The following is a 24,767-nucleotide window of genomic DNA, read 5'->3' as shown; positions in this document are numbered from 1 at the left end:
CCCAAGGCTTACGGCCATACTACCCTGAGCACGCCCGATCTCGTCAGATCTCGTAAGCTAAGCCGGGTCAGGCCTGGTTAGTACTTGGATGGGAGACCGCCTGGGAAAACCAGGTGCTGTACAAAATGATTGGATGAGATTAAAGTGGGTAATGGGGTGACGCTGCCTGGGAGTGAGCTCATACGGAAACTTCCTGTGCTCTGTCAGAATCAGTTCCAGGCTCTATTTGTTGGAACCCAAACAAATCTAAGCAAGTATTACTTGTTGTGTTTCTGTTTTTTGTAAATGGGTTGCAGACATAAAGTATGACAAGATAGTAACCTCTATCCAACGAACACAAACTAACGATGGAAGGGCAAATATTGAAATATGACAATAGTTGTAATCTGATCTAATTCTATGTATTCTGTATTGATAAGAAATTATATTTTCCAACGACTGCACAATCCTGATAGTATCGTTTAAAAAGTGAACTACATACATATCTATTTTAGCATTGAGTGAACAAGTCATGATGGTGTTTGATTTCAATGCTGATACTGGTATTAGGTGTATTATTATTACTAGGGATAAGCCTGCTTCTTAACATCGGTACCGATAACTTACACCATTATTTCCATGAGGAAATCAAAGCTAGCTTTATCCTTACAGGCATCTCTGGCTAACTTCTTTGCACTTTTTAAATGCTACAGCAAAAGGAACGCCACTTTCAAAACGCCGTTGTGGCAATGATGGTGTTTCAGGCGGCTGACAGGAGGTTTTTAAACGTTTTAAGATGTACTGTTTAATAACCATTGACTGTATCAATATGGACAGTAACACAAACAAATGTATGGTGTTATAACGATGGATTATATTAGTATGAACTGTAACACAAAAACCGTATTGTGTAATAATGATGTCTATATCAGTATGAACAGCAACACATAAATTGTATCAACAATGGACTGACTGTATCAGTATAGTAACAAATAAGAGTATTGTGTAATAACGATGGACTGTATCAGTATGAACACTAGAAACAGTACTGTGTAATAACAATGGACTGTATTAGTATAGTAACACAGAAACAGTATCGTGTGATAACAATGGACTGTATCAGTATGAACAGTATTGTGTAATAACGATCCACGTTATCAGTATGAACAGCAGTAACAGTATTGTGTAATAACGATGGGTTGTATCAGTATGAACAGTATTGTGTATTAACGATGGACTGTATCAGTATGAACAGAAACAGCATTGTGTAATAACGATGAGTTGTATCAGTATGAACAGTATTGTGTATTAACGATGGACTGTATCAGTATGAACAGTAGAAACAGTATTGTGTAATAACGATGGGTTGTACCAGTATGAACAGTATTGTGTAATAACGATGGACTTTATCAGTATGAACAGTAGAAACAGTATTGTGTAATAACGATGGGTTGTATCAGTATGAACAGTAACACAAAAACAGTATTGTGTAATAATGAGTTGTATCAGTATGAACAGTATAGTGTATTAATGATGGATTTTATCAGTATGAACAGTAGAAACAGTATTGTTTAATAACAATGGGTTGTATCAGTACGAACAGTATTGTGTATTAATGATGGACTTTATCAGTATGAACTGTAGAAACAGTATTGTGTAATAACGATGGACTGTATCAGTATGAATAGTAGAAACAGTATTGTGTAATAACGGTGAGTTGTATCAATATGAACAGTATTGTGTAATAACGATGGACTTTATCAGTATGAGCAGTAGAAACAGTTTTGTGTAATAACGTTGAGTTGTATCAGTATGAACAGTATTGTGTATTAACAATGGACTGTATCAGTATGAACAGTAGAAACAGCATTGTGTAATAACGATGGGTTGTATCAGTATGAACAGTATTGTGTATTAACGATGGGGTTGTATCAGTATGGTAGATAGGTAGGTCTTTATTGTCATTGCACAAGTACAACAAAACTTTGTTTTCAGCACAAACCCATTCAAGATTAGACAAAAACACAGTGTACAGGGTTACAAAACAGGAACGCTGATGGGTCGCAACAAGCCGGCCCGTAAAAGATGGGGGAAAAGGTAAATGCTTGGGAAGGATGAGTAAAAAAATACAATCTAGACTGGGCTCCCAGTCTGGAGTGGGAAAAAACCTCCATACCAAAGCACATATACATATTACAACGTACATCTCGAGATTAGCAACAGAGGGGAGGGGGTGGGGGCCAGGGTAGCAGGCTGCTGGTCTTCAGGCGCTGCCCATCCGTACATCGCCGCTAAGCGATTCGCGTCTAGGGCGTTGGATGGGAGGTGGGGTGTGTCTGTGGCATATATTTTTTTGTGGATGCATGTGTGTGTGTAAGCCTGCCGCGTGTCTCTGTTCCGCGGCCTTGATGTTGAACAGTCGCTAGTCCAGTGGTTCTTAACCTTGTTGGAGGTACCGAACCCCACCAGTTTCATATGCGCATTCACTGAACCCTTCTTTAGATAAAAATAAAATGTTTTTTATTAATTGAATCTTAATTTGTAAATATTAATCATGAAATTATATTATATTAAAGAAATACTAATAAATATATATTTTACAAACAGAAAGTTACAGGAATGTACACATGATCCCATGTTTACATCTCATTGTGCAACATGTGAATGTTTTAGTGGGACCTAAATGCGATATCTGAAAGGGGTACAAATTATTTCCAAAGCAGGACCCCCCCACCTAGTACACAGCTCATGAAAAACAATATCTTTTGTTATTGTCATTGTAAGTGGGCCAAAACACTTATATGAGACAATAATCTCATGGAAGTGACAGCTGTCTTTTGATTACAATAATAAAACATTAAACTTGTTATTGAGTCAGGTTCGGGACAGGTGTGCTGCTGGTGTGGCCACAGTTCATGTGCACGTCTGACGTCGCTCACATGTGCTCCACTGAATGCTCAAGGAGTTTTTGCGTTTGCTGAAGCATATGGAAAATTAGAGGGAACATTGTTTGGGGTATCCATAATACGCCGATAGAGAGAAGTTTTTATTTACACGATGAGTCGGGTGTGTCTTGACCCCCGCGGCGGAGGCTCCGTCGAACCCCTAAGGCCAACTCACCGAACCCCTAGGGTTCGATCGAACCCAGTTTAAGAACCAGTGCGCTAGTCAGTCCAAAGTCAACCACAACAGGTGTGTGTCCATGAGAGACAAGAAGGGAGTTTGTTGTGTCTTCGCCGCACTGTCCTTCGGGAGAGTCTCGAAGCCAGGGAAATAATCCAAGTTAGAATGTTTTGTATGGGAGTGCTTTTCACTCTAAATTGTCTATTACTGGTCCTTAAATTCATCCTGCGGGGCAGACTGTCCAATATTATCCAAATCACAAGAGTGTCCACAGTTCTGCCCGCATCCTCCAATCATTTGTGGCAGCTTTGGGGTACTTTGAAGACTGCCAGCAACTTCCAATTTGTCGACAAACCACAGCAACGCTTACTCCAATCAGCAGATGTCCTGTTGTCATAATTCCGAATAGGTGGATATCTTCACGTCCTCGACTGAAAGGGTCGCCAGGCACCCGGGACTCCTTCTCCCAAGAGTCCGTCGTGTGTCCAGCAACAACCACTCCGTCACAACAAGCAGGTTTCCCCAAACCCAACATCTTGTCAATTCCGTTGAAGCCAGTTAAATAGTTCCAATGTTTAGATTTGGAGAGCAGTGCAAAAAGAGGCAACAAGAATGTTAAGACAAGACAAAGAAGCAAGCAGGAGCGATAAGGGAGAGGAAAGGGGAGCGTCCGCCCTCGATGAGTGCCAGTGAGAAAGGTATGAACTGTAACACAGAAACAATGTTGTGTAATAACGATGGGTTATATCGGTATGAACAGTATCGTGTAAAAACGATGGATGCTGCGTCCAATCAGAGCATTAATGACCCTTTGGAAAATGGCTTTTGGTGTTTTGTCAGGACAATACTGTCCAACAAATTGTTTAATATTTGTTTTGGAGCGGAGGACTTCTGGGAATCCCCCTGCGGTTTTTGCTTTCCATTATCAGTTTGCACTTTGAAAGCCACTTTCCCACTGCGCTGATTACTCTTTATCGTCGTGTCTCGCCCGGTGACAGCGCCACTTATTGCGTTAGTCGTCAACGCTGCCCCGCTCGCCTGCAGCCTCGCTAACCCTTTGGACCCTGTGGCCACGGACGCCATTGACTCGGCGGCACCTCATAAGGAAGATGACCTTCTGGTCCCACTGCTTAAACCGAGGCGGCATGGTGGCAGGAAACTGTTTAAGAAAAAAAATAAAAGTCCACCTACCAAAGTGAAGTAGGAAAGTACAAATGTTATAAAGTTTAGTACAAGTGACCAGGTGTGACACAAGTCCCCTCCCCTCCCCTGACAGTCCTTTATTGGTTTCAGCCATATTATTAACGAGCTGTCTTCCTTCATTCCAAGCCAACGTGAGTCTTACCTCATTTAGTCCGTCCCCTCCCTACTGATTCATTACTGCTGCACCAAATGGATGTCCTGTCCCAGATAGAGATGTCCCGTGGTTCCGACTCCGGTCCCTTGCCTCGTGAACATCAGTCTCCCTCCACCCCCCAACCCCACACCTCCCATGAAAACACTACCTTCACATTGCGACTGTGGGACTTCTTTAAGGATAAAATACAGCTAGACTAAGACATCACATTGTCGTTCTTTTAACATTTAATCAACGTTGGTTTCTGACATTGATTTTTGGTAATTTCCTGTCCAATATTCTACAACACAAATACAGCGTTGAAACAACATGCTTTTTGACAATGTTTAATCAATGTTTGTTTCTGACGCTGATTTGACCATTGAATTTTGGTCATTTCCCAACCAATATTGTACAACACGAATACAACGTTGAAACAACATGCTTTTTAACAACGTTTTATCAACGTTGGTTTCTGATGTCGATTTGACCATTGAATTTGGGTAATTTCCCAACCAATTTTCTACAACACCAATTCAACGTTGAAACAACATGCTTTTTGACAATGTTTAATCAATGTTGGTTTCTGACATTGATTTGACCATTGAATTTTGGTCATTTCCCAACCAATATTTTACAACACAAATACAACGTTGAAACAACATGCTTTTTGACAACGTTTAATTAATGTTGGTTTCTGACTTCGATTTGACCATTGAAATTTGGTAATTTCCCGACCAATATTGACCATTTAATTTTGGTCATTACCCAACCAATATTCCACAACACAAATACAACGTTGAAACATGCTTTTTGACAACGTTTAATCAACGTTGGTTTCTGACATTGATTTGACCATTGAATTTTGGTCATTTCCCAACCAATATTTTACAACACAAATACAACATAGAAACATGCTTTTTGCTGACATTTAATCAATATTGGGTTCTGACCTTGATTTGACCATTTGAATTTTGGTCATTTCCCAACCAATATTCTACAACACAAATACGTTTAAACAACATGCTTTTTGACAACGTTTAATCAACGTTGGTTTCTGACATTGATCTGACCATTGAATTTTGGTCATTTCCCAACCAATATTCCACAACACAAATACAACGTTGAAACATGCTTTTTGACGTTTAATCAACGTTGATTTCTGACGTTGATTTGACCATTGAATTTTGGTCATTTTCCAACCAATATTCTACAACACAAGTACGTTGAAACAACATGCTTTTTGACGACGTTTAATCAATGTTGGGTTCTGACGTTGATTTGAACATTGAATTTTGGTCATTTCCCAACCAATATTCTACAACACAAATACAACGTAGAAACAACATGCGTTTTGACTACGTTTAATCAACGTTGGTTTCTGACATTGATTTGACCATTGAAATTTGATCATTTCCCAACCAATATTCCACAACACAAATACAACGTTGAAACATGTTTTTTGACAACGTTTAATCAACGTCGGTTTCTGACGTTGATTTGACCATTGAATTTTGGTCATTTTCCAACCAATATTCTACAACACAAGTATGTTGAAACAACATGCTTTTTGACGACGTTTAATCTATGTTGGGTTCTGACGTTTATTTGAACATTGAAATTTGGTCATTTCCCAACCAATATTCCACAACACAAATACAACGTTGAAACATGCTTTTTGACAACGTTTAATCAACGTTGGTTTCTGACATTGATTTGACCATTGAATTTTGGTCATTTCCCAACCAATATTTTACAACACAAATACAACGTAGAAACATGCTTTTTGATGACATTTAATCAATGTTGGGTTTTGACCTTGATTTGGCCATTGAATTTTGGTAATTTCCCAACCAATATTCTACAACACAAATACGTTTAAACAACATGCTTTTTGACAACGTTTAATCAACGTTGGTTTCTGACATTGATTTGACCATTGAATTTTGGTCATTTCCCAACCAATATTTTACAACACAAATACAACATAGAAACATGCTTTTTGCTGACATTTAATCAATATTGGGTTCTGACCTTGATTTGACCATTTGAATTTTGGTCATTTCCCAACCAATATTCTACAACACAAATACGTTTAAACAACATGCTTTTTGACAACGTTTAATCAACGTTGGTTTCTGACATTGATCTGACCATTGAATTTTGGTCATTTCCCAACCAATATTCCACAACACAAATACAAAGTTGAAACATGCTTTTTGACGTTTAATCAACGTTGATTTCTGACGTTGATTTGACCATTGAATTTTGGTCATTTTCCAACCAATATTCTACAACACAAGTACGTTGAAACAACATGCTTTTTGACGACGTTTAATCAATGTTGGGTTCTGACGTTGATTTGAACATTGAATTTTGGTCATTTCCCAACCAATATTCTACAATACAAATACAACGTAGAAACAACATGCGTTTTGACTACGTTTAATCAACGTTGGTTTCTGACATTGATTTGACCATTGAAATTTGATCATTTCCCAACCAATATTCCACAACACAAATACAACGTTGAAACATGTTTTTTGACAACGTTTAATCAACATCGGTTTCTGACGTTGATTTGACCATTGAATTTTGGTCATTTTCCAACCAATATTCTACAACACAAGTATGTTGAAACAACATGCTTTTTGACGACGTTTAATCTATGTTGGGTTCTGACGTTTATTTGAACATTGAAATTTGGTCATTTCCCAACCAATATTCCACAACACAAATACAACGTTGAAACATGCTTTTTGACAACGTTTAATCAACGTTGGTTTCTGACATTGATTTGACCATTGAATTTTGGTCATTTCCCAACCAATATTTTACAACACAAATACAACGTAGAAACATGCTTTTTGATGACATTTAATCAATGTTGGGTTTTGACCTTGATTTGGCCATTGAATTTTGGTAATTTCCCAACCAATATTCTACAACACAAATACGTTTAAACAACATGCTTTATGACAACATTTAATCAACGTTGGTTTCTGACATTGATTTGACCATTGAATTTTGGTCATTTCCCAACCAATATTGTACAACACGAATACAACGTTGAAACAACATGGTTTTTAACGTTTTATCAACGTTGGTTTCTGATGTCGATTTGACCATTGAATTTTGGTAATTTCTCAACCAATTTTCTACAACACCAATACAACGTTGAAACAACATGCTTTTTGACAATGTTTAATCAATGTTGGTTTCTGACATTGATTTGACTATTGAATTTTGGTCATTTCCCAACCAATATTTTACAACACAAATACAACGTTGAAACAACATGCTTTTTGACAACGTTTAATTAACGTTGGTTTCTGACTTCGATTTGACCATTGAAATTTGGTCATTTCCCAACCAATATTGACCATTTAATTTTGGTCATTACCCAACCAATATTCCACAACACAAATACAACGTTGAAACATGCTTTTTGACAACGTTTAACCAACGTTGGTTTCTGACAATGATTTGACCACTGAATTTTGGTAATTTCCCAACCAATATTTTACAACACAAATACAACGTAGAAACATGCTTTTTGATGACATATAATCAATGTTGGGTTCTGACCTTGATTTGACCATTGAATTTTGGTCATTTCCCAACCAATATTTTACAACACAAATACGTTTAAACATGCTTTTTGACAACGTTTAATCAACGTTGGTTTCTGACGTTGATTTGACCATTGAATTTTGGTCAATTCCTAACCAATATTCTACAACACAAATACAATTTTGAAACAACACGTTTTTTGACAAAGTTTATTCAATGTTGGATTCTGACCTTGATTTGACCATTGAATTTTGGTCATTTCCCAACCAATATTCTACAACACAAATACAACGTTGAAACAACATGCTTTTTGACAACGTTTAATCAACATTGGTTTCTGACATTGATCTGACCATTGAATTTTGGTCATTTCCCAACCAATAGTGTGCAACACAAATACAACATTGAAACATGCTTTTTGACAATGTTTAATCAACATTGATTTCTGACATTGATTTGACCATTGAATTTTGGTCATTTCCCAACCAATATTCTACAACACAAATACGTTTAAACATGCTTTTTGACAACGTTTAATCAACGTTGGTTTCTGACGTTGATTTGACCATTGAATTTTGGTCAATTCCTAACCAATATTCTACAACACAAATACAATGTTGAAACAACATGTTTTTTGACAGTTTATTCAATGTTGGACTCTGACCTTGATTTGACCATTGAATTTTGGTCATTTCCCAACCAATATTCTACAACACAAATACAACGTTGAAACAACATGCTTTTTGACAACGTTTAATCAACATTGGTTTCTGATATTGATCTGACCATTGAATTTTGGTCATTTCCCAACCAATAGTGTGCAACACAAATACAACGTTGAAACATGCTTTTTGATGTTTAATCAACGTTGGTTTCTGACATTGATTTGACCATTGAATTTTGGTCATTTCCCAACCAATATTCTACAACACAAATACAATGTTGAAACAACATGCTTTTTGACAATGTTTAATGAACGTTGGTTTCTGACATTGATTTGACCATTGAAATGTGGTCATTTCCCGACCAATATTCTACAGCACTAATACAATTAGTCTCAATTTACAAATACAACTATTTTTGCAACGTTGTTTCAATAGCAGTTTTAAAGGACATGTATGTGAAATCAACGTTGTATCAAAGTATTGTGTCTTCTGGGTATCATATTTATTTGTCCATCATCTTTGTCCTCGTCCATCTTCTATCGTCCATCATCTTCGTCCTCCCCCTTTTCAGTCATCTTCATCCATCGTCTTCATCCATTATTTTCGTTCTTGTCAATTGTCTTCATCCATCGTCCTTGCCCATCGTCTTCGTACATTGTCCTCGTCCATTGTCTTCCGCCAACGTTCATCGTCTTCGTCCATCACCCACTGTCTTTATCCATCGGCCATCGTCTTCGTCCATCATCCATTGTCCATCGTCTTTGTTCATCCTCCATCATCTTTGTCCATAGTATTCATCCATTGTCCATCGTCTTCGTCCATTGTCAATTGTCCTCGTCCATCATCCATCGTCCTCATCCATCCATTGCCCTCGTCCATGATCCATCATCCTTGTGAACAGTGGGAACTGTAGTTTTGGGACCTGTTCTCTAAGGTGTATGGCTGCCAAATTTGCTTTAAAAAAGTTAGCACTTGTTTGCTGGCCCGTTGTCTTTCCATTTCCATTCAATTGTCCTTGTCCATTATCCATTGTCGTATTGTCCTTGTCCATCGTCTTCGTCCATTGTCTTTGTCCTCGTCCATCTTGTGAAGTGAAGTGAATTATATTTATATAGCGCCTTTTCTCGAGTGACTCAAAGCGCTTTACATGGTGAAACCCAATATCTAAGTTACATTTAAACCAGTGTGGGTGGCACTGGGAGCAAGTGGGTAAAGTGTCTTGCCCAAGGACACAACGGCAGAGAGTAGGATGGCGGAAGCCGGGATCGAACCTGCAACCCTCAAGTTGCTGGCATGGCCACTCTACCAACCGAGCTATACCGCCCTGCTTCTATCGTCCGTCTTCGTCCTCCCCCTTGTCAGTCCTCCCCCTCGTCAGTCGTCTTCATCCATCGTTTTCGTCCTAGTCAATTGTCTTTGTCCATTGTCTTCCGCCAACGTCTTCGTACATTGTCCTCGTCCATTGTCTTCCGCCAACGTTCATCGTCTTCGTCCATCACCCATCGTCTTTGTCCATCGTCTTCGTCCATCATCCATCGTCCATAGTCTTCGTTCATCCTCCATCATCCTTGTCCATAGTATTTGTCCATCGTCCATTGTCCATTGTCCTCGTCCTCATCCATCTATTGTCCTCGTCCATGATCCTTCGTTTTCATCCATCGTCCTTGTGAACAGTGAGAACTGTAGTTTTGGGACCTGTTCTCTAAGGTGTATGGCTGCCAAATTTGCTTTAAAAATGTAGCACTTGTTTGTTGGCCCGTTGTCTTTCCATTTCCATTCGATTGTCCTTGTCCATTATCCATTGTCGTATTGTCTTTGTCCATCGTCTACGTCCATCGTCTTTGTTCTCGTCCATCTTCTATCGTCAGTCGTCTTCATCCATCATTGTCTTCTTAGTCAATTGTCTTCGTCCATTGTCTTCCGCCAACATCTTCGTACATTGTCCTCGTCCATTGTCTTCCGCCAACGTTCATCGTCTTCGTCCATCATCCATCGTCTTTGTCCATCGTCCATAGTCTTCGTTCATCCTCCATCATACTTGTCCATAGTATTTGTCCATTGTCCATTGTCGTCGTCCTCATCCATCTATTGTCCTCGTCCATGATCCTTCGTTTTCATCCATTGTCCTCCTGAACAGTGGGAACTGTGGTTTTGGGACCTGTTCTCTAAGGTGTATGGCTGCCAAATTTGCTTTAAAAAAGTTAGCACTTGTTTTTTGGCCCGTTGTCTTTCCATTTCCATTTGATTGTCCTTGTCCATTATCCATTTTCGTATTGTTTTTGTCCATTGTCTTTGTCCTCGTCCATCTTCTATTGTCCATCGTCTTCGTCCTCCCCCTTGTCAGCCGTCTTTATCCATCGTTTTCGTCCTTGTCAATTGTCTTCGTCCTTCGTCCTCGTCCATTGTCTTCCGCCAACGTCTTCGTACATTGTCTTCGTCCATTGTCCTCGTCCATTGTCTTCCGCCAACGTCTTCGTACATTGTCTTCGTCCATTGTCTTCCGCCAACGTTCATCGTCTTCGTCCATCATCCATCGTCTTTGTCCATCGTTTTCGTCCATCATTCATCGTCCATAGTCTTCGTTTATCCTCCATCATCCTTGTCCATAGTATTTGTCCATTGTCCATTGTTGTTGTCCTCATCCATCTATTGTCCTCGTCCATGATCCTTCGTTTTCATCCATCGTCCTTGTGAACAGTGGGAACTGTAGTTTTGGGACCTGTTCTCTAAGGTGTATGGCTGCCAAATTTGCTTTAAAAAAGTTAGCACTTGTTTTTTGGCCCGTTGTCTTTCCATTTCCATTCGATTGTCCTTGTCCATTATCCATTTTCGTATTGTTTTTGTCCATTGTCTTTGTCCTTTGTCCGTGTCCATCTTCTATTGTCCATCGTCTTCGTCCTCCCCCTTGTCAGTCGTCTTTATCCATCGTTTTCGTCCTTGTCAATTGTCTTCGTCCATCGTCCTCTTCCGCCAACGTCTTCGTACATTGTCCTTGTCCGTTGTCTTCCGCCAACGTTCATCGTCTTCGTCCATCATCCATCGTCTTTGTCCATCGTCTTCGTCCATCATCCACCATCCATAGTCTTCGTTCATCCTCCATCATTCTTGTCCATAGTATTTGTCCATTGTCCATTGTCCTCGTCCATTGTCTTCCGCCAACGTCTTCGTACATTGTCTTCGTCCATTGTCTTCCGCCAACGTTCATCGTCTTCGTCCATCATCCATCGTCTTTGTCCATCGTTTTCGTCCATCATTCATCGTCCATAGTCTTCGTTCATCCTCCATCATCCTTGTCCATAGTATTTGTCCATTGTCCATTGTTGTTGTCCTCATCCATCTATTGTCCTCGTCCATGATCCTTCGTTTTCATCCATTGTCCTTGTGAACAGTGGGAACTGTAGTTTTGGGACCTGTTCTCTAAGGTGTATGGCTGCCAAATTTGCTTTAAAAAAGTTAGCACTTGTTTTTTGGCCCGTTGTCTTTCCATTTCCATTCGATTGTCCTTGTCCATTATCCATTTTCGTATTGTTTTTGTCCATTGTCTTTGTCCTTTGTCTTTGTCCATCTTCTATTGTCCATTGTCTTCGTCCTCCCTCTTGTCAGTCATCTTTATCCATCGTTTTTGTCCTTGTCAATTGTCTTTGTCCATTGTCCTTGTCCATCGTCTTCGTACATTGTCCTCGTCCATTGTCTTCCGCCAACGTTCATCGTCTTCGTCCATCATCCATCGTCCATAGTCGTTGTTCATCCTACATCATCCTTGTCCATAGTATTTGTCCATTGTCCTCGTCCTCATCCATCTATTGTCCTCGTCCATGATCCTTCGTTTTCATCCATTGTCCTTGTGAACAGTGGGAACTGTAGTTTTGGGACCTGTTCTCTAAGGTGTATGGCTGCCAAATTTGCTTTAAAAATGTAGCACTTGTTTTTTGGCCCGTTGTCTTTCCATTTCCATTCGATTGTCCTTGTCCATTATCCATTGTTGTATTGTCCATCGTCTTTGTCCTTTGTCCTCGTTCATCGTCTTCGTCCTCCCCCTTGTCAGTCGTCTTCATCCATCGTTTTCGTCCTTGTCAATTGTCTTCATACATTGTCCTCGTCCATTGTCTTCCGCCAACGTTCATGGTCTTCGTCCATCACCCATCGTATTTGTCCATCGTCCATCATCCTTGTCCATAGTACTCGTCCATCGTCTTCGTTCATTGTCCATTGTCCTCATCCATCGTCCTCATCCATCCATTGTCCTCGTCCATCATCCATTGTTCTTGTGAACACTGGGAACTGTAGTTTTGGGACCTGTTCTCTACGGTGCATGGCTGCCAAATTGCCTTTTAAAAAAGTTAGCACTTGTTTTTTGGCCCGTTGTGTCTTTCCATTTGTTTAAGTACAAAAAAAAGAAAAGTGTTTTAGTTTTTGGATAAAAGCAGTCAACACCTGAGATTGGAGTAAAATATCCTATTGGGATCTCCAGGAACATTTTGTCTCATTTTGTCTTTGTTGTGTTTATAATAGTCAAAAAAGGAGCAACAACAAAAAAAACACTGAACATTGGCAGTCGTGGACGTCCCACAGTCACAACACATTTGGCATTAGTTATTAATTAGTGTAATTATTTAGTCATCTTCATCACAGCGAGGAGTAGGCTTGTTATTTCATTAATATTCTCATTTTTTAAGCTTTAATGGCAGTGCTGGATTTAGCTTTTAATGCTCGTAAGCCAGCTTTCTCAGGTGTCTAACGTGATTTATTTCTGGAGTTTGTGTGTTTTGGCCTGCCGTCACATCTGCAGGTGGCGCTAACAGGTGGCGCTGTATGATTTTTGGAGCGTGCGCTGTCACGCGCCGCCGTTTATGATTAGCCATCCAAACATTTTGGTGGGAAAAAAGCTGTCGGCAGCCAAGGCGGAACTGAGAAGGTGATAAATGAATCCACGTGCGTTTGGTGTTTGAATGTGGGAGTGATCGCCGCTGGCGTCTCTCAGCAACTCTTTGTTTCTCTCTCCCCTCGGAATGATATTTCCAGACCACAGGATCGATACGGTTCTCACTCGTCCTTTGCTTTTTACAATTTTTTTACTACATGAAAAATGGACCGTTTGCATGAGAAACCCTACCAATGTTATAATGACTTGATTGTAAACAACAATACAGGAAGTGTTGCTCACAATACTTTGGGAACAACATTTCCAAATAAGGGCGTATCGACTGTTTCCACTCCTGATACGATACTGATGATACTTTGAATATTGGCCGATATCGATCCGATATCAACAGGAATCGTACAAACATGTATCACGGGGTAGTGTGGAATGTTGCAAAAGGTTTGATCAAGTGAATTGTGTCAAACAGAGAACAACGGTAGGTATGAAAAACACTAACCTATTTAATAGTCATCGTCTGGAATGGACGTAATGCTGTCTTTAAGTTGAAGTGACGTAGTCAATGTTTTTTTTGGCTACACCTAGTGGTCACAATTATTCATGAAGTTAAGCTCATGATGTAGCCCGGGGGTCAGCAACCCACGGCTCTAGATCTTGAGCACTGCCCTGGTGGCTCCATGGAGCTTTTTCAAAAATGTATGGAAACCGAAAAAAAATGGGGTGAAAAATATTATTTTTGTTGTAATTTAGGAGGACAAACATGACACAAACCTTCCTAATTGTTAGAAAGCCCACTGTTTAATATGTTTGTTTATGCTTCACTGATGAGAGTATTTGGCGAGCGCCGTTTTGTCCTACTAATTTCAGCGGCCCTTGAACTCACCGTTGTGTGGACTGTGACTCAACAGTTTGTTTACATGTACAGAAAGATGTGTTTTATGCCACTCCTTCTTTGTCTCATTTTGTCCACCAAACGTTTTATGCTGTGCGTGAATGCACAAAGGTGAGCTTTGTTGATATTGACTTGTTATGGAGTGCTAATCAGGCATATTTGGTCACTGCATGACTGCAAGCTAATCGATGCTAACATGCTATTTAGGCTAGTTGTATGTACATATTGCATCATTATGCCTCGTTTATAAGTATATTTAAGCTCATTTCATTTCCTTTACTTATATCCTCTGTGTATTTAATTTCTCTTTCCATGTTTCATGACACATCAGCTGTATGTAATATTAGCTGAATTTCTGATAGTTGTTAGTGTGCCATGTTGTTCCAGACCACAGCAAACATTACCTAGCTTCCATTAGAAGAAGACTAAAACCTCCCGTTTCCTTTAACTTGGACACACACATCTATACCTTTGGCCATTCTAAGACAGTAATTTCCAGGAGTTGTCTCACCCTCTGAGAAGTTTTACTAATGTTTTCCAATGTTGCAAAAATGTGTAGAATAAATATTACATTTCAACATTTCTGTCAACAAAGATTTAAGTCACCCTGCGACACATAGTCATTTTGATATTAGGCTAATATATCTAATTAGCCACTTACATCGTGTGTTGCCCTCATTATAACACTTATATAAGGCTTTCATTTTTTTGCAGCTCCAGATAGATTACTTTTTTGTATTTTTGGTCCAATATGGCTCTTTCAACATTTTGGGGTTGCCGACCCCTGATCTAGCCACTGGGCCCTGAGTTTGAAACCCTGAGTTGTGAACATTTTTGTGTCTGTTACAGTACTTGAAAAAAATTGCCTGACCAAAAGTGTTTGTCTTGGTTTTGATGAAGTTTTCGTTTCACTCACATCGGAGCTGAAAGTTATTTTAAGCATTTTCTACATATGAGAATGTCGCTGATATTTCAGCCAGAATCTGCAGCATTTGTGTGAGTGTAACTTGAAATTTGTCTCGGTTCTTCTCGCCTGGTTTGTCATGTGACACCATGACTTTTCTGCGCCAGGTAAGCTTGGCTTGAACGTTTGCCGTGTAATGGGAGTAATGGGGAGTTATCAAAGTAATGGAGTAACTGAAGAAATGGGAGTAATGGAAGTACCGTATTTTTCGGACTATAAGTCAGTTTTTTTCAAAGTTTGGCCAGGCTCCAGTGCGACTTATGTTTTTTTCCTTTTTTATTATGCATTTTTGGCAGGTGCGACTTATACTCCGAAAAATACAGTAATGGGAATTATTTAAGTAATGGGAGTAAATTAAGTAATGTGAGCAATTGGAGTAATGGGCGTAATAGGAGTTGTCTAAGTAATGGGAGTAATGAAAGTAATGGGAGTAATGGCAGTAATGGAAGTAATGGAAGTCAAATGAGTTATCTAAATAATTGCAGTTATCTAAGTAATGGGAGTAATGGAACTAATAGGAGTAATGGAAGTAATTGGAGTTATCTGAGTAATGGGGTAATGAAAGTAATGGGAGTAATGGAAGTAATGGGAGTTTAAGTAATGGGAGTAAATGTAGTAATGTGAGCAATTGGAGTAATAGGAGTTATCTAAGTAATGGGAGTAATGAAAGTAATAGGAGTTATGGCAGTAATGGAAGTAATGGAAGTCGAATGAGTTATCTAAATAATAGGCATTATCTAAGTAATGGGAGTAATGGAACTAATAGGAGTAATGGAAGTAATGGGAGTTATTTAAGTAATGGGAGTTATCTGAGTAATGGGGTAATGCGAGTAATGGAAGTAATGGGAGGTATTTAAGTAATGGGAGTAAATGTAGTAATGTGAGCAATGGGAGTAATAGGAGTTATCTAAGTAATGGGCGTAATGAAAGTAATGGGAGTAATGACAGTAATGGAAGTAATGGAAGTCAAATGAGTTATCTAAATAATAGGAGTTATCTAAGTAATGGGAGTAATGGAACTAATAGGTGTAATGGGAGTAATGGAAGTAATGGGAGTTATTGAAGTAATGGGAGTTATCTGAGTAATGGGGTAATGAAAGTAATGGGAGTAATGGAAGTAATGGGAGTTATTTAAGTAATGGGAGTAAATGTAGTAATGTGAGCAATTGGAGTAATGGGAATAATAGGAGTTATCTAAGTAATGGGAGTAATAGAAGTAATGGGAATTATTTAAGTAATGGGAGTAAATGAAGTAATGGGAATAATAGGAGTTATCTAAGTAATGGGAGTAATGGAAGTAATGGGAGTTATTTAAGTAATGGGAGTAAATGAAGTATTGTGAGCAATTGGAGTAATGGGAGTAATAGGAGTTATCTAAGTAACAGGAGTAATGGGAGTAATGGAAGTAATGGAAGTCAAATGAGTTATCTAAATAATAGGAGTAATGGGAGTAATCAGAGGAATAGATTGTAATGGGAGTTATGGAAGTAATGGGAGCTATGTAAGTAATGGAAGTAATGGGAGTTATCTGAGTAATAGGGGTAATGGAAGTAATGGGGGTTATTTAAGTAATGGGAGTACATGAAGTAATGTGAGTAGTTGGAGTAATGGGAATAATAGGAGTTATCTGAGTAATTGAAGTAATGGGAGTTATTTAAGTAATGGGAATAAATGAAGTAATGTGAGCAATTGGAGTAATAGGAATAATAGGAGTTATCTAAGTAATGGTAGTGATGAAAGTAATGGGAGTTATTTAAGTAATGGGAGTAAATGAAGTAATGTGAGCAATTGGAGTTATGGGAATAATAGGAGTTATCTAAGTAATGTAAGTAATGTAAGTAATGGGAGTTATTTAAGTAATGGGAGTAAATGAAGTAATGTGAGCAATTGGAGTAATGGGAGTCAGTCGTTCAATGGATCAAAGTTTATTTATACAGCCCTAAATCACAAGTGTCTCAAAGGGCTGCACAAGCCACAATGACATCCACGGCTCAGATCCCACATCAGGGCAACTCAACCCAATGGGATACAATGAGAAACCTTTGAGGGGACAGCAGATGTGGGGACCCCCCCACCTGAGTGACCGGTGCAATGGACGTCAAGTGGATCTAGTTAATAGTGTGAGAGTCCAGTCCATAGTGGGGCCAGCAGGGGATCATCTTGAGTGGAGACAAGTCAGCAGCGCAGAGACGTCCCCAACTGATGCACAGATGAGTGTACCACCCCGGGTCCCGACTTTGAACAGCGAGCGCTTCATCTGTGGGCACTTAATAACCTCGCCACGCAGGAGAGGGGGGCAGAGCAGAAACGAGACGGCAGATCAACTGGTCTAAAAGGGGGGTCTATTTAACGGCTAGAGTATAGAAATTAGTTTTAAGATGGGACTTGAATGCTTCTACTGGGAGTAATAAGAGTTATCTAAGTAATGGGAGTAATGGAAGTAATAGGAGTTTGTAAAGGTTTCCCTCTGGTGTGGGTTCTCCTGGCCGACAGATCTTCGGGAGACCGGTAGATCGTTTGAATCAAGTCTTTGTTTTATTTTCATGCAGCGATTGTTTTCCAGCAATATGTTTTTTTCTTCTCAGTCTCGCGTGTCTCGCCCTCGCTCCAACTCCAACTCACCTGTCTCGTTCCGGCTGCTGCTAATAAAGGCGACAGGTGATTAGATAACAAGGCCCACCTGGGCCATCCACTCACCTGTCGCTGTCTTCGAGGCCAGTCCTTGCACACCCCGTTCTGCGGCAGGCTCGCAGGCCACACCCCCCCTCCACAGAGTAATCTGAGTAATAGGAGTAATGGAAGTAATATAAGTAATGGGAGTTGTTTAAGTAATGGGAGTTATTTATATAATGGAAGTAATGGGAGTGATGGGAGTTATCTGAGTAATGAAAGTAATGTGAGTCATGGAAATAATGGGAGTTATTTAAGTAATGGGAGTAAATAAGGTAATGGGAATAATAGGAGTTATCTAAGTAACAGGAGTAATGAAAGTAATGGAGCAAATAGAAGTAATGGGAGTAATGGAAGTAAAGATAGTTATCTAAGTAATGAAAGTAATGGAGGTAATATAAGTAATGGGAGTAATGGAAGTAATGGAGAAAATAGAAGTATAGGGAGTAATGGAAGTAAAAGGAGTTATCTAAGTAATGGAAGTAATGAAGAAAATAGAAGTAATGGGAGTATTAGAAGTAAAAGGAGTTATCTAAGTAATGGAAGTGATGGAAGTAATGGAAGTAATGAAGAAAATAGAAGTAATGGGAGTATTGGAAGTAAAAGGAGTTATCTAAGTAATGGAAGTGATAGAAGTAATGAGAGTAATGGAAGTAATGGAGGTACTAGAAGTAATAGGAGTAATGAAGTAATAGTCATCTAAGTAATAGGACTAACGAGAGAAATGGAAGTAATAGGAGTAATGGGATAAATGAAATAATGGGAGCAATGGAAGTTATTTAGTTAGTTAGTAACATAACTCAAAAAGTGAATGGTGGATTTTAATTAAACTTTCAGGAAATTAGATTTAAAAAAAACACATGATTTGATTTTTAGGCTGATCCGATACATTTTTACTATGTTGCTTTAAGTTTACGCTATTAAGCTCATCTTCTCAGTGTGTGTATGCTAGCGGCCTCGCCTTCGCCCACAGAGACAAAGAGAGTAGTGTACTGAACATATGGGGAAACAGGCTGAGGATTCACTTGAGGTTTTAGTTTCTATTCCCCCCTCATTTCCCAACACAAAGTACTTTGAAGCGTCCGTGCTGTTTATTAGCGAGTGCAGCACTTTGGGGGCCAGCGGGCGTGTTTGCGATACGGAGCCACGCACAAGTCGCTGACTATGGAGAGGCGTCTAATTCCAGGACCCACAGGGAGAGGCGACCCTGCAGGATGCCTGAGGAAACGTATCCGTGCGTGTTATTGTTTTTTTTTTTTTGGTTTTAAAGCTCATCCCTCATGATTTCCTCAGAGAACACGGCCAGGATGGATGGCAGCTGTTTTTAGCGCCGTTACAGGTGGCGCTAGCCTACTCTGGAGGGTTGGCGACGCCATTGGCTCGTTCTCCCTGCGCTGCCGACAGCCCTGCATGCTAGAACATAGTATCTATGCATACTAAAACATGCTGGGGTATTTTTGATAACCCAGTTTATGGGTTGCGAGTGTTTGGTTGAATGTTTGAGTTATTTTTATGAAGAGCAATGTTACGTACGGGAGGAGTATAAACGGTACAGACACAAGGGGGCAGTAAAGCTCTATGATGTATTATATATTTATATATATATATATATATATATATATATATATATATATATATATATATATATATATATATATATATATATATATAATAATCAAAAAACAATATACTTAACTAGAGAATGAAGTGTGACAAATCCAAGGTGTGTGGATTAACTGTTACGTGGTACCATAATGTTGAACGAGCGAAGGAACAAGGCAAGAAGGCAGTCGTAAGCAGGCAGATAGTCAGGGCGAATAGCGAGGCATCAGAGGTCTGTGTCCAAGCGGTAGGTCGAGAATCCAAAAGGGGCAGCCAGAGAACCAGAGGGGAATAACAGGGAATCACAGGAGAAGACGAGAAGGCAGGCTGCAGGGAGGGCGACAAGGAAGACACAGCACCAATCAAACACGAAGGGGAAAACACAGGGAGAGCAGGATTGCATCAAGCATGTAAATCGCTTACTGTACGCCAACAGAAGGTTACGTTCCGGCACTGGATAGCAGGTTGTGCAGGCTTTTGAAAGATGAATGCGTGCCCGGGCTGTGCCAAGCAATCCATTTTTTGGGTTTTAAGGGTATTATTTTATCTCAATTTCTGGGTTTTCAAAACTATGAACCATTTTTGGGTTGTTTTTCAATGAGTAACGCATTTTTGGGTAAAAGGCTTTTTTTTTTATTAAAAAGGTTCTCTTTTCTTGAACGGCAATTGTATTAAGGATTAGTCTCATTAACATTATTTACAATCACACATGTACATGAAAATATATGAGCATGCTGTATAGAACTACTATGACCATACACGGCAATTCTTGTAAGAAAAATATCACTCATATCTTGCTTTTGAGTATATTTTAATGGAATAAAATATTTTGATCAGCAGTTGGGAAAGGAGTAGGACAAACCAGCAGTAAAATTGTATAGTTTTTAACCAACTATTAGGCCAAGGAGCGCTAAATTGTAGTGAGCTTAACTCGGCTTTTGTGTTAAATAAATTCTACCCAATAGTTGGGTTATGAATCAACCAACATTGAGTTAGAATAACTCAACTTTTGGGTTAAATAATTCAACCCAATAGTTGGGTTTGGGATAACCCAACATTGTAGTGAGCATAACTCAGCTTTTGTGTTGAATAAATTCAACCCAATAGTTGGGTTATGAATCAACCAACATTGAGTTAGAATAACTCAACTTTTGGGTTAAATAATTCAACCCAATAGTTGGGTTGGGAATAACCCAACATTAAGTTACCATAACTCAACTTTTTGGTTAAATAATTCAACGCAAAAGTTGGGTTGAAAAAATTAACCCAAAATGTTGAGTTAAAGTAACTCAAATAAGGGGTTCGTCCTTTTCTGAACCAGAAGTTGGGCTAAAATTTGATTATTTTTTACCCCGACATTTTTTAATGTGTGTTGTCATTCATTATACCCAGACTTATCATTTATCATTCATTTTGTTCTAGAGCAATTTAAAGCACTTTTGGGTTACGACAAAGTACAAATCTTCTATAGAAAGACGTGCAGATACTTTATTGATCACAAAAAAATTGCTTGAATAAAATTAAAAAAGTTTATGCAAATTTTTAAAAGGATTTACATTTTTTTTTCAATTTAATTTTAAATGAAAATGAAAATAGAAACACAATTTAATCGAAACAAGTTAAAAAAAAGTTTAAAAAAATATCAATATACAGATAAAATCCATTTTTTGTCACTAATTAAAAAAAATACTTATCAGATGTCATTTAAACTTTTTATTAAATTAAAAATGTTATTTCAACATCTTAAACCTCATAGAAAAGCAAGTAAAAAATACATTATTATTGTTATTCAGTAAGCGTAACAACTTTATTAGTATAACGTACATGTATATTTCTTATTTTTGTTACAATTGTTAGTTATAATAATTATGATCAGTGATAACAGAATACTGTAATAGTAATACTTTACTGCAAAACACTACTATTACTACTACTACTACTAATAATAATAATACATTATTATTATAGTACAAATATTATTAATAAAATAATGTATAGATCAAATAAATTCTTTGTCACTATTTAAAAAAAAATAGATGTAATTTAAACTTTGTATTAAAATAAAAATGTAATTACATCTGAAACCTCATACAAAAGCAAGTAAAAATTATATTATTATTGTTATTCAGTAGGAGTAATAACTTAGTATGATTAATGTAAATGTATAATTGTTTTTGTTACAATTGTTAGTTATAATAATTATGATCAGTGATAACAGAACACTGTAGTAGTAATACTTTTTGCAAAAAACTACTACTACTACTACTAATAATAATAATGAATTATTATTATTATTATAATAGAACTATCTTTAATGATAATAAATGCTAAAAGGACTTTCATGCACGGGCCCGAATAACAATAATATTACATGCATGAATTATTATTGTTTAACTATTTAATGGTTTTTTTTAAATTCCTATTAGAGATTACAGAAAAAGTATGTTTAGTTACAGGGTCTATATGATGATATTATCAGGTGTCAGGCAATAAATTACTTTGTTGAAACACTTCAGGTATTTTAATACCTCTCGTTATCTCTTGTTAGCTTTCGCTGTATCGCCCTGCTTAGCCTAATCTACATAGTGTGTGCGCGTGTGTGTGCATGAGTGCGTGTGTGTGTATGTGTGTGTGCGTGTGTGTGTATGCGCGCGTGTGTGCATGAGTGCGTGTGATAATATAAGTAGAATACTGACTTGGACTATAAACAAACACTGGGCTGCTTCTCTAATTGCTTTGGAGGAGCGGCGCGTCTGCTCAAAATGCCTACACACACATGCACGCACACACACACACACACACAGGCGGAGAGAGTAGACACCAGCACACACACACGGACACATTAGAAAAGTGTCATTTCGCTCTTGCCTGCGGGGTCATCCGTCACGCTAGTTTAGCAGCCGTATGGCCTCCTGTGAGTGACACACACACGCGCACGCACGCACACACACACACACACACACACACACACACACTTTAGTGCAAAGTGGATGCGCGAACATCCCTGCAGTTACACTTGACTCTCTTATATGTCCTTGGAGCACTAACCTCGCTGTTGAGTTCTCAACTTTTGTCCTCGTGTCTTTCCTCCTTGTGTCCTTTCCTTTTACTCACTCATCCACTTAAACGTCACCACTTGTCCACTTAAACGTCACCACTTGTCCACTCAAACCTCACCACTTGTCCACTCAAATGTCACCACTTGTCCACTCAAATGTCACCACTTGTCCACTCAAACGTCACCACTTGTCCGCTCAAACGTCACCACTTGTCCGCTCAAACGTCACCACTTGTCCGCTCAAACGTCACCACTTGTCCGCTCAAACGTCACCACTTGTCCGCTCAAACGTCACCACTTGTCCGCTCAAACGTCACCACTTGTCCGCTCAAACGTCACCACTTGTCCGCTCAAACGTCACCACTTGTCCGCTCAAACGTCACCACTTGTCCGCTCAAACGTCACCACTTGTCCGCTCAAACGTCACCACTTGTCCGCTCAAACGTCACCACTTGTCCGCTCAAACGTCACCACTTGTCCGCTCAAACGTCACCACTTGTCCGCTCAAACGTCACCACTTGTCCGCTCAAACGTCACCACTTGTCAGCTCAAACGTCACCACTTGTCCACTTAAACGTCCCCACTTGTCCTGATCATATAAACGCTGCCACTTGATCAGGAGCCTCATCACATACTGTATTACTACACAGGAAGTAATGTAAACATTCATTTAGCCTCCTCACATACTGTATTACTACACAGGAAGTAGTGTAAACATTCATTTAGCCTCATCACATACTGTATTACTACACAGGAAGTAATGTAAACATTCAGCTGGCCTCATCACATACTGTAATCCTGCACAGGAAGTAGTGTAAACATTCAGTTAGACCATCACATACTGTATTATTACACAGGAAGTAGTGTAAACATTCAAATAGCCTCATCACATACTGTATTACTACACAGGAAGTAATGTAACCATTTAGATTGCCTCATCACATACTGTATTATTACACAGGAAATAATGTAAACATTAATATTGCCTCATCACATACTGTATTACTACACAGGAAGTAATGTAAACATTCAGTTAGCCTCATCACATACTGTATTACTACACAGGGAGTAGTGTAAACATTCAATTAGCCTCATCACATACTGTATTACTACACAGGAAGTAGTGTAAACATTCAGCTGGCCTCATCACATACTGTATTACTACACAGGAAGTAGTGTAAACATTCAGTTAGACCATCACATACTGTATTACTATACAGGAAGTAATGTAAACATTCCGTTGGCCTCATCACATACTGTATTACTACACAGGAAGTAATGTAACCATTTAGATTGCCTCATCACATACTGTATTATTACACAGGAAATAATGTAAACATTAATATTGCCTCATCACATACTGTATTACTACACAGGAAGTAATGTAAACATTCAGTTAGCCTCATCACATACTGTATTACTACACAGGAAGTAGTGTAAACATTCAATTAGCCTCATCACATACTGTATTACTACACAGGAAGTAGTGTAAACATTCAGCTGGCCTCATCACGTACTGTAATCCTGCACAGGAAGTAGTGTAAACATTCAGTTAGACATCACATACTGTATTACTACACAGGAAGTAATGTAAACATTCCGTTGGCCTCATCACATACTGTATTACTACACAGGAAGTAATGTAACCATTTAGATTGCCTCATCACATACTGTATTAATACACAGGAAATAATGTAAACATTAATATTGCCTCATCACATACTGTATTACTACACAGGAAGTAATGTAAACATTCAGTTAGCCTCATCACATACTGTATTACTACACAGGAAGTAGTGTAAACATTCATTTAGCCTCATCACATACTGTATTACTACACAGGATGTAGTGTAAACATTCAGCTGGCCTCATCACGTACTGTAATCCTGCACAGGAAGTAGTGTAAACATTCAGTTAGACCATCACATACAGTATTATTACACAGGAAGTAGTCTAAACATTCATTTAGCCTCGTCACATACTGTATTACTACACAAGAAGTAGTGTAAACATTAAATTAGCCTCA

The 24,767-nt window shown here is 38.7% G+C and overlaps 1 protein-coding gene and 1 pseudogene across 1 annotated transcript in view; both read left to right on the top strand.

The window, feature by feature from the left end:
* fstl4 (follistatin-like 4) overlaps positions 1-24,767 on the top strand; it is a 375,104-nt gene that overhangs the window by 194,673 nt on the left and 155,664 nt on the right. The window lies entirely within an intron of this gene.
* Positions 7-125, top strand: LOC133590559 (5S ribosomal RNA; annotated as a pseudogene).

Source organism: Nerophis lumbriciformis, linkage group LG03, assembly GCF_033978685.3.
Source record: "Nerophis lumbriciformis linkage group LG03, RoL_Nlum_v2.1, whole genome shotgun sequence".
Lineage (NCBI taxonomy): Eukaryota > Metazoa > Chordata > Actinopteri > Syngnathiformes > Syngnathidae > Nerophis > Nerophis lumbriciformis.
Note: the sequence above shows the minus strand (reverse complement) of the source record. Positions and strands in the feature narration are given on the sequence as shown.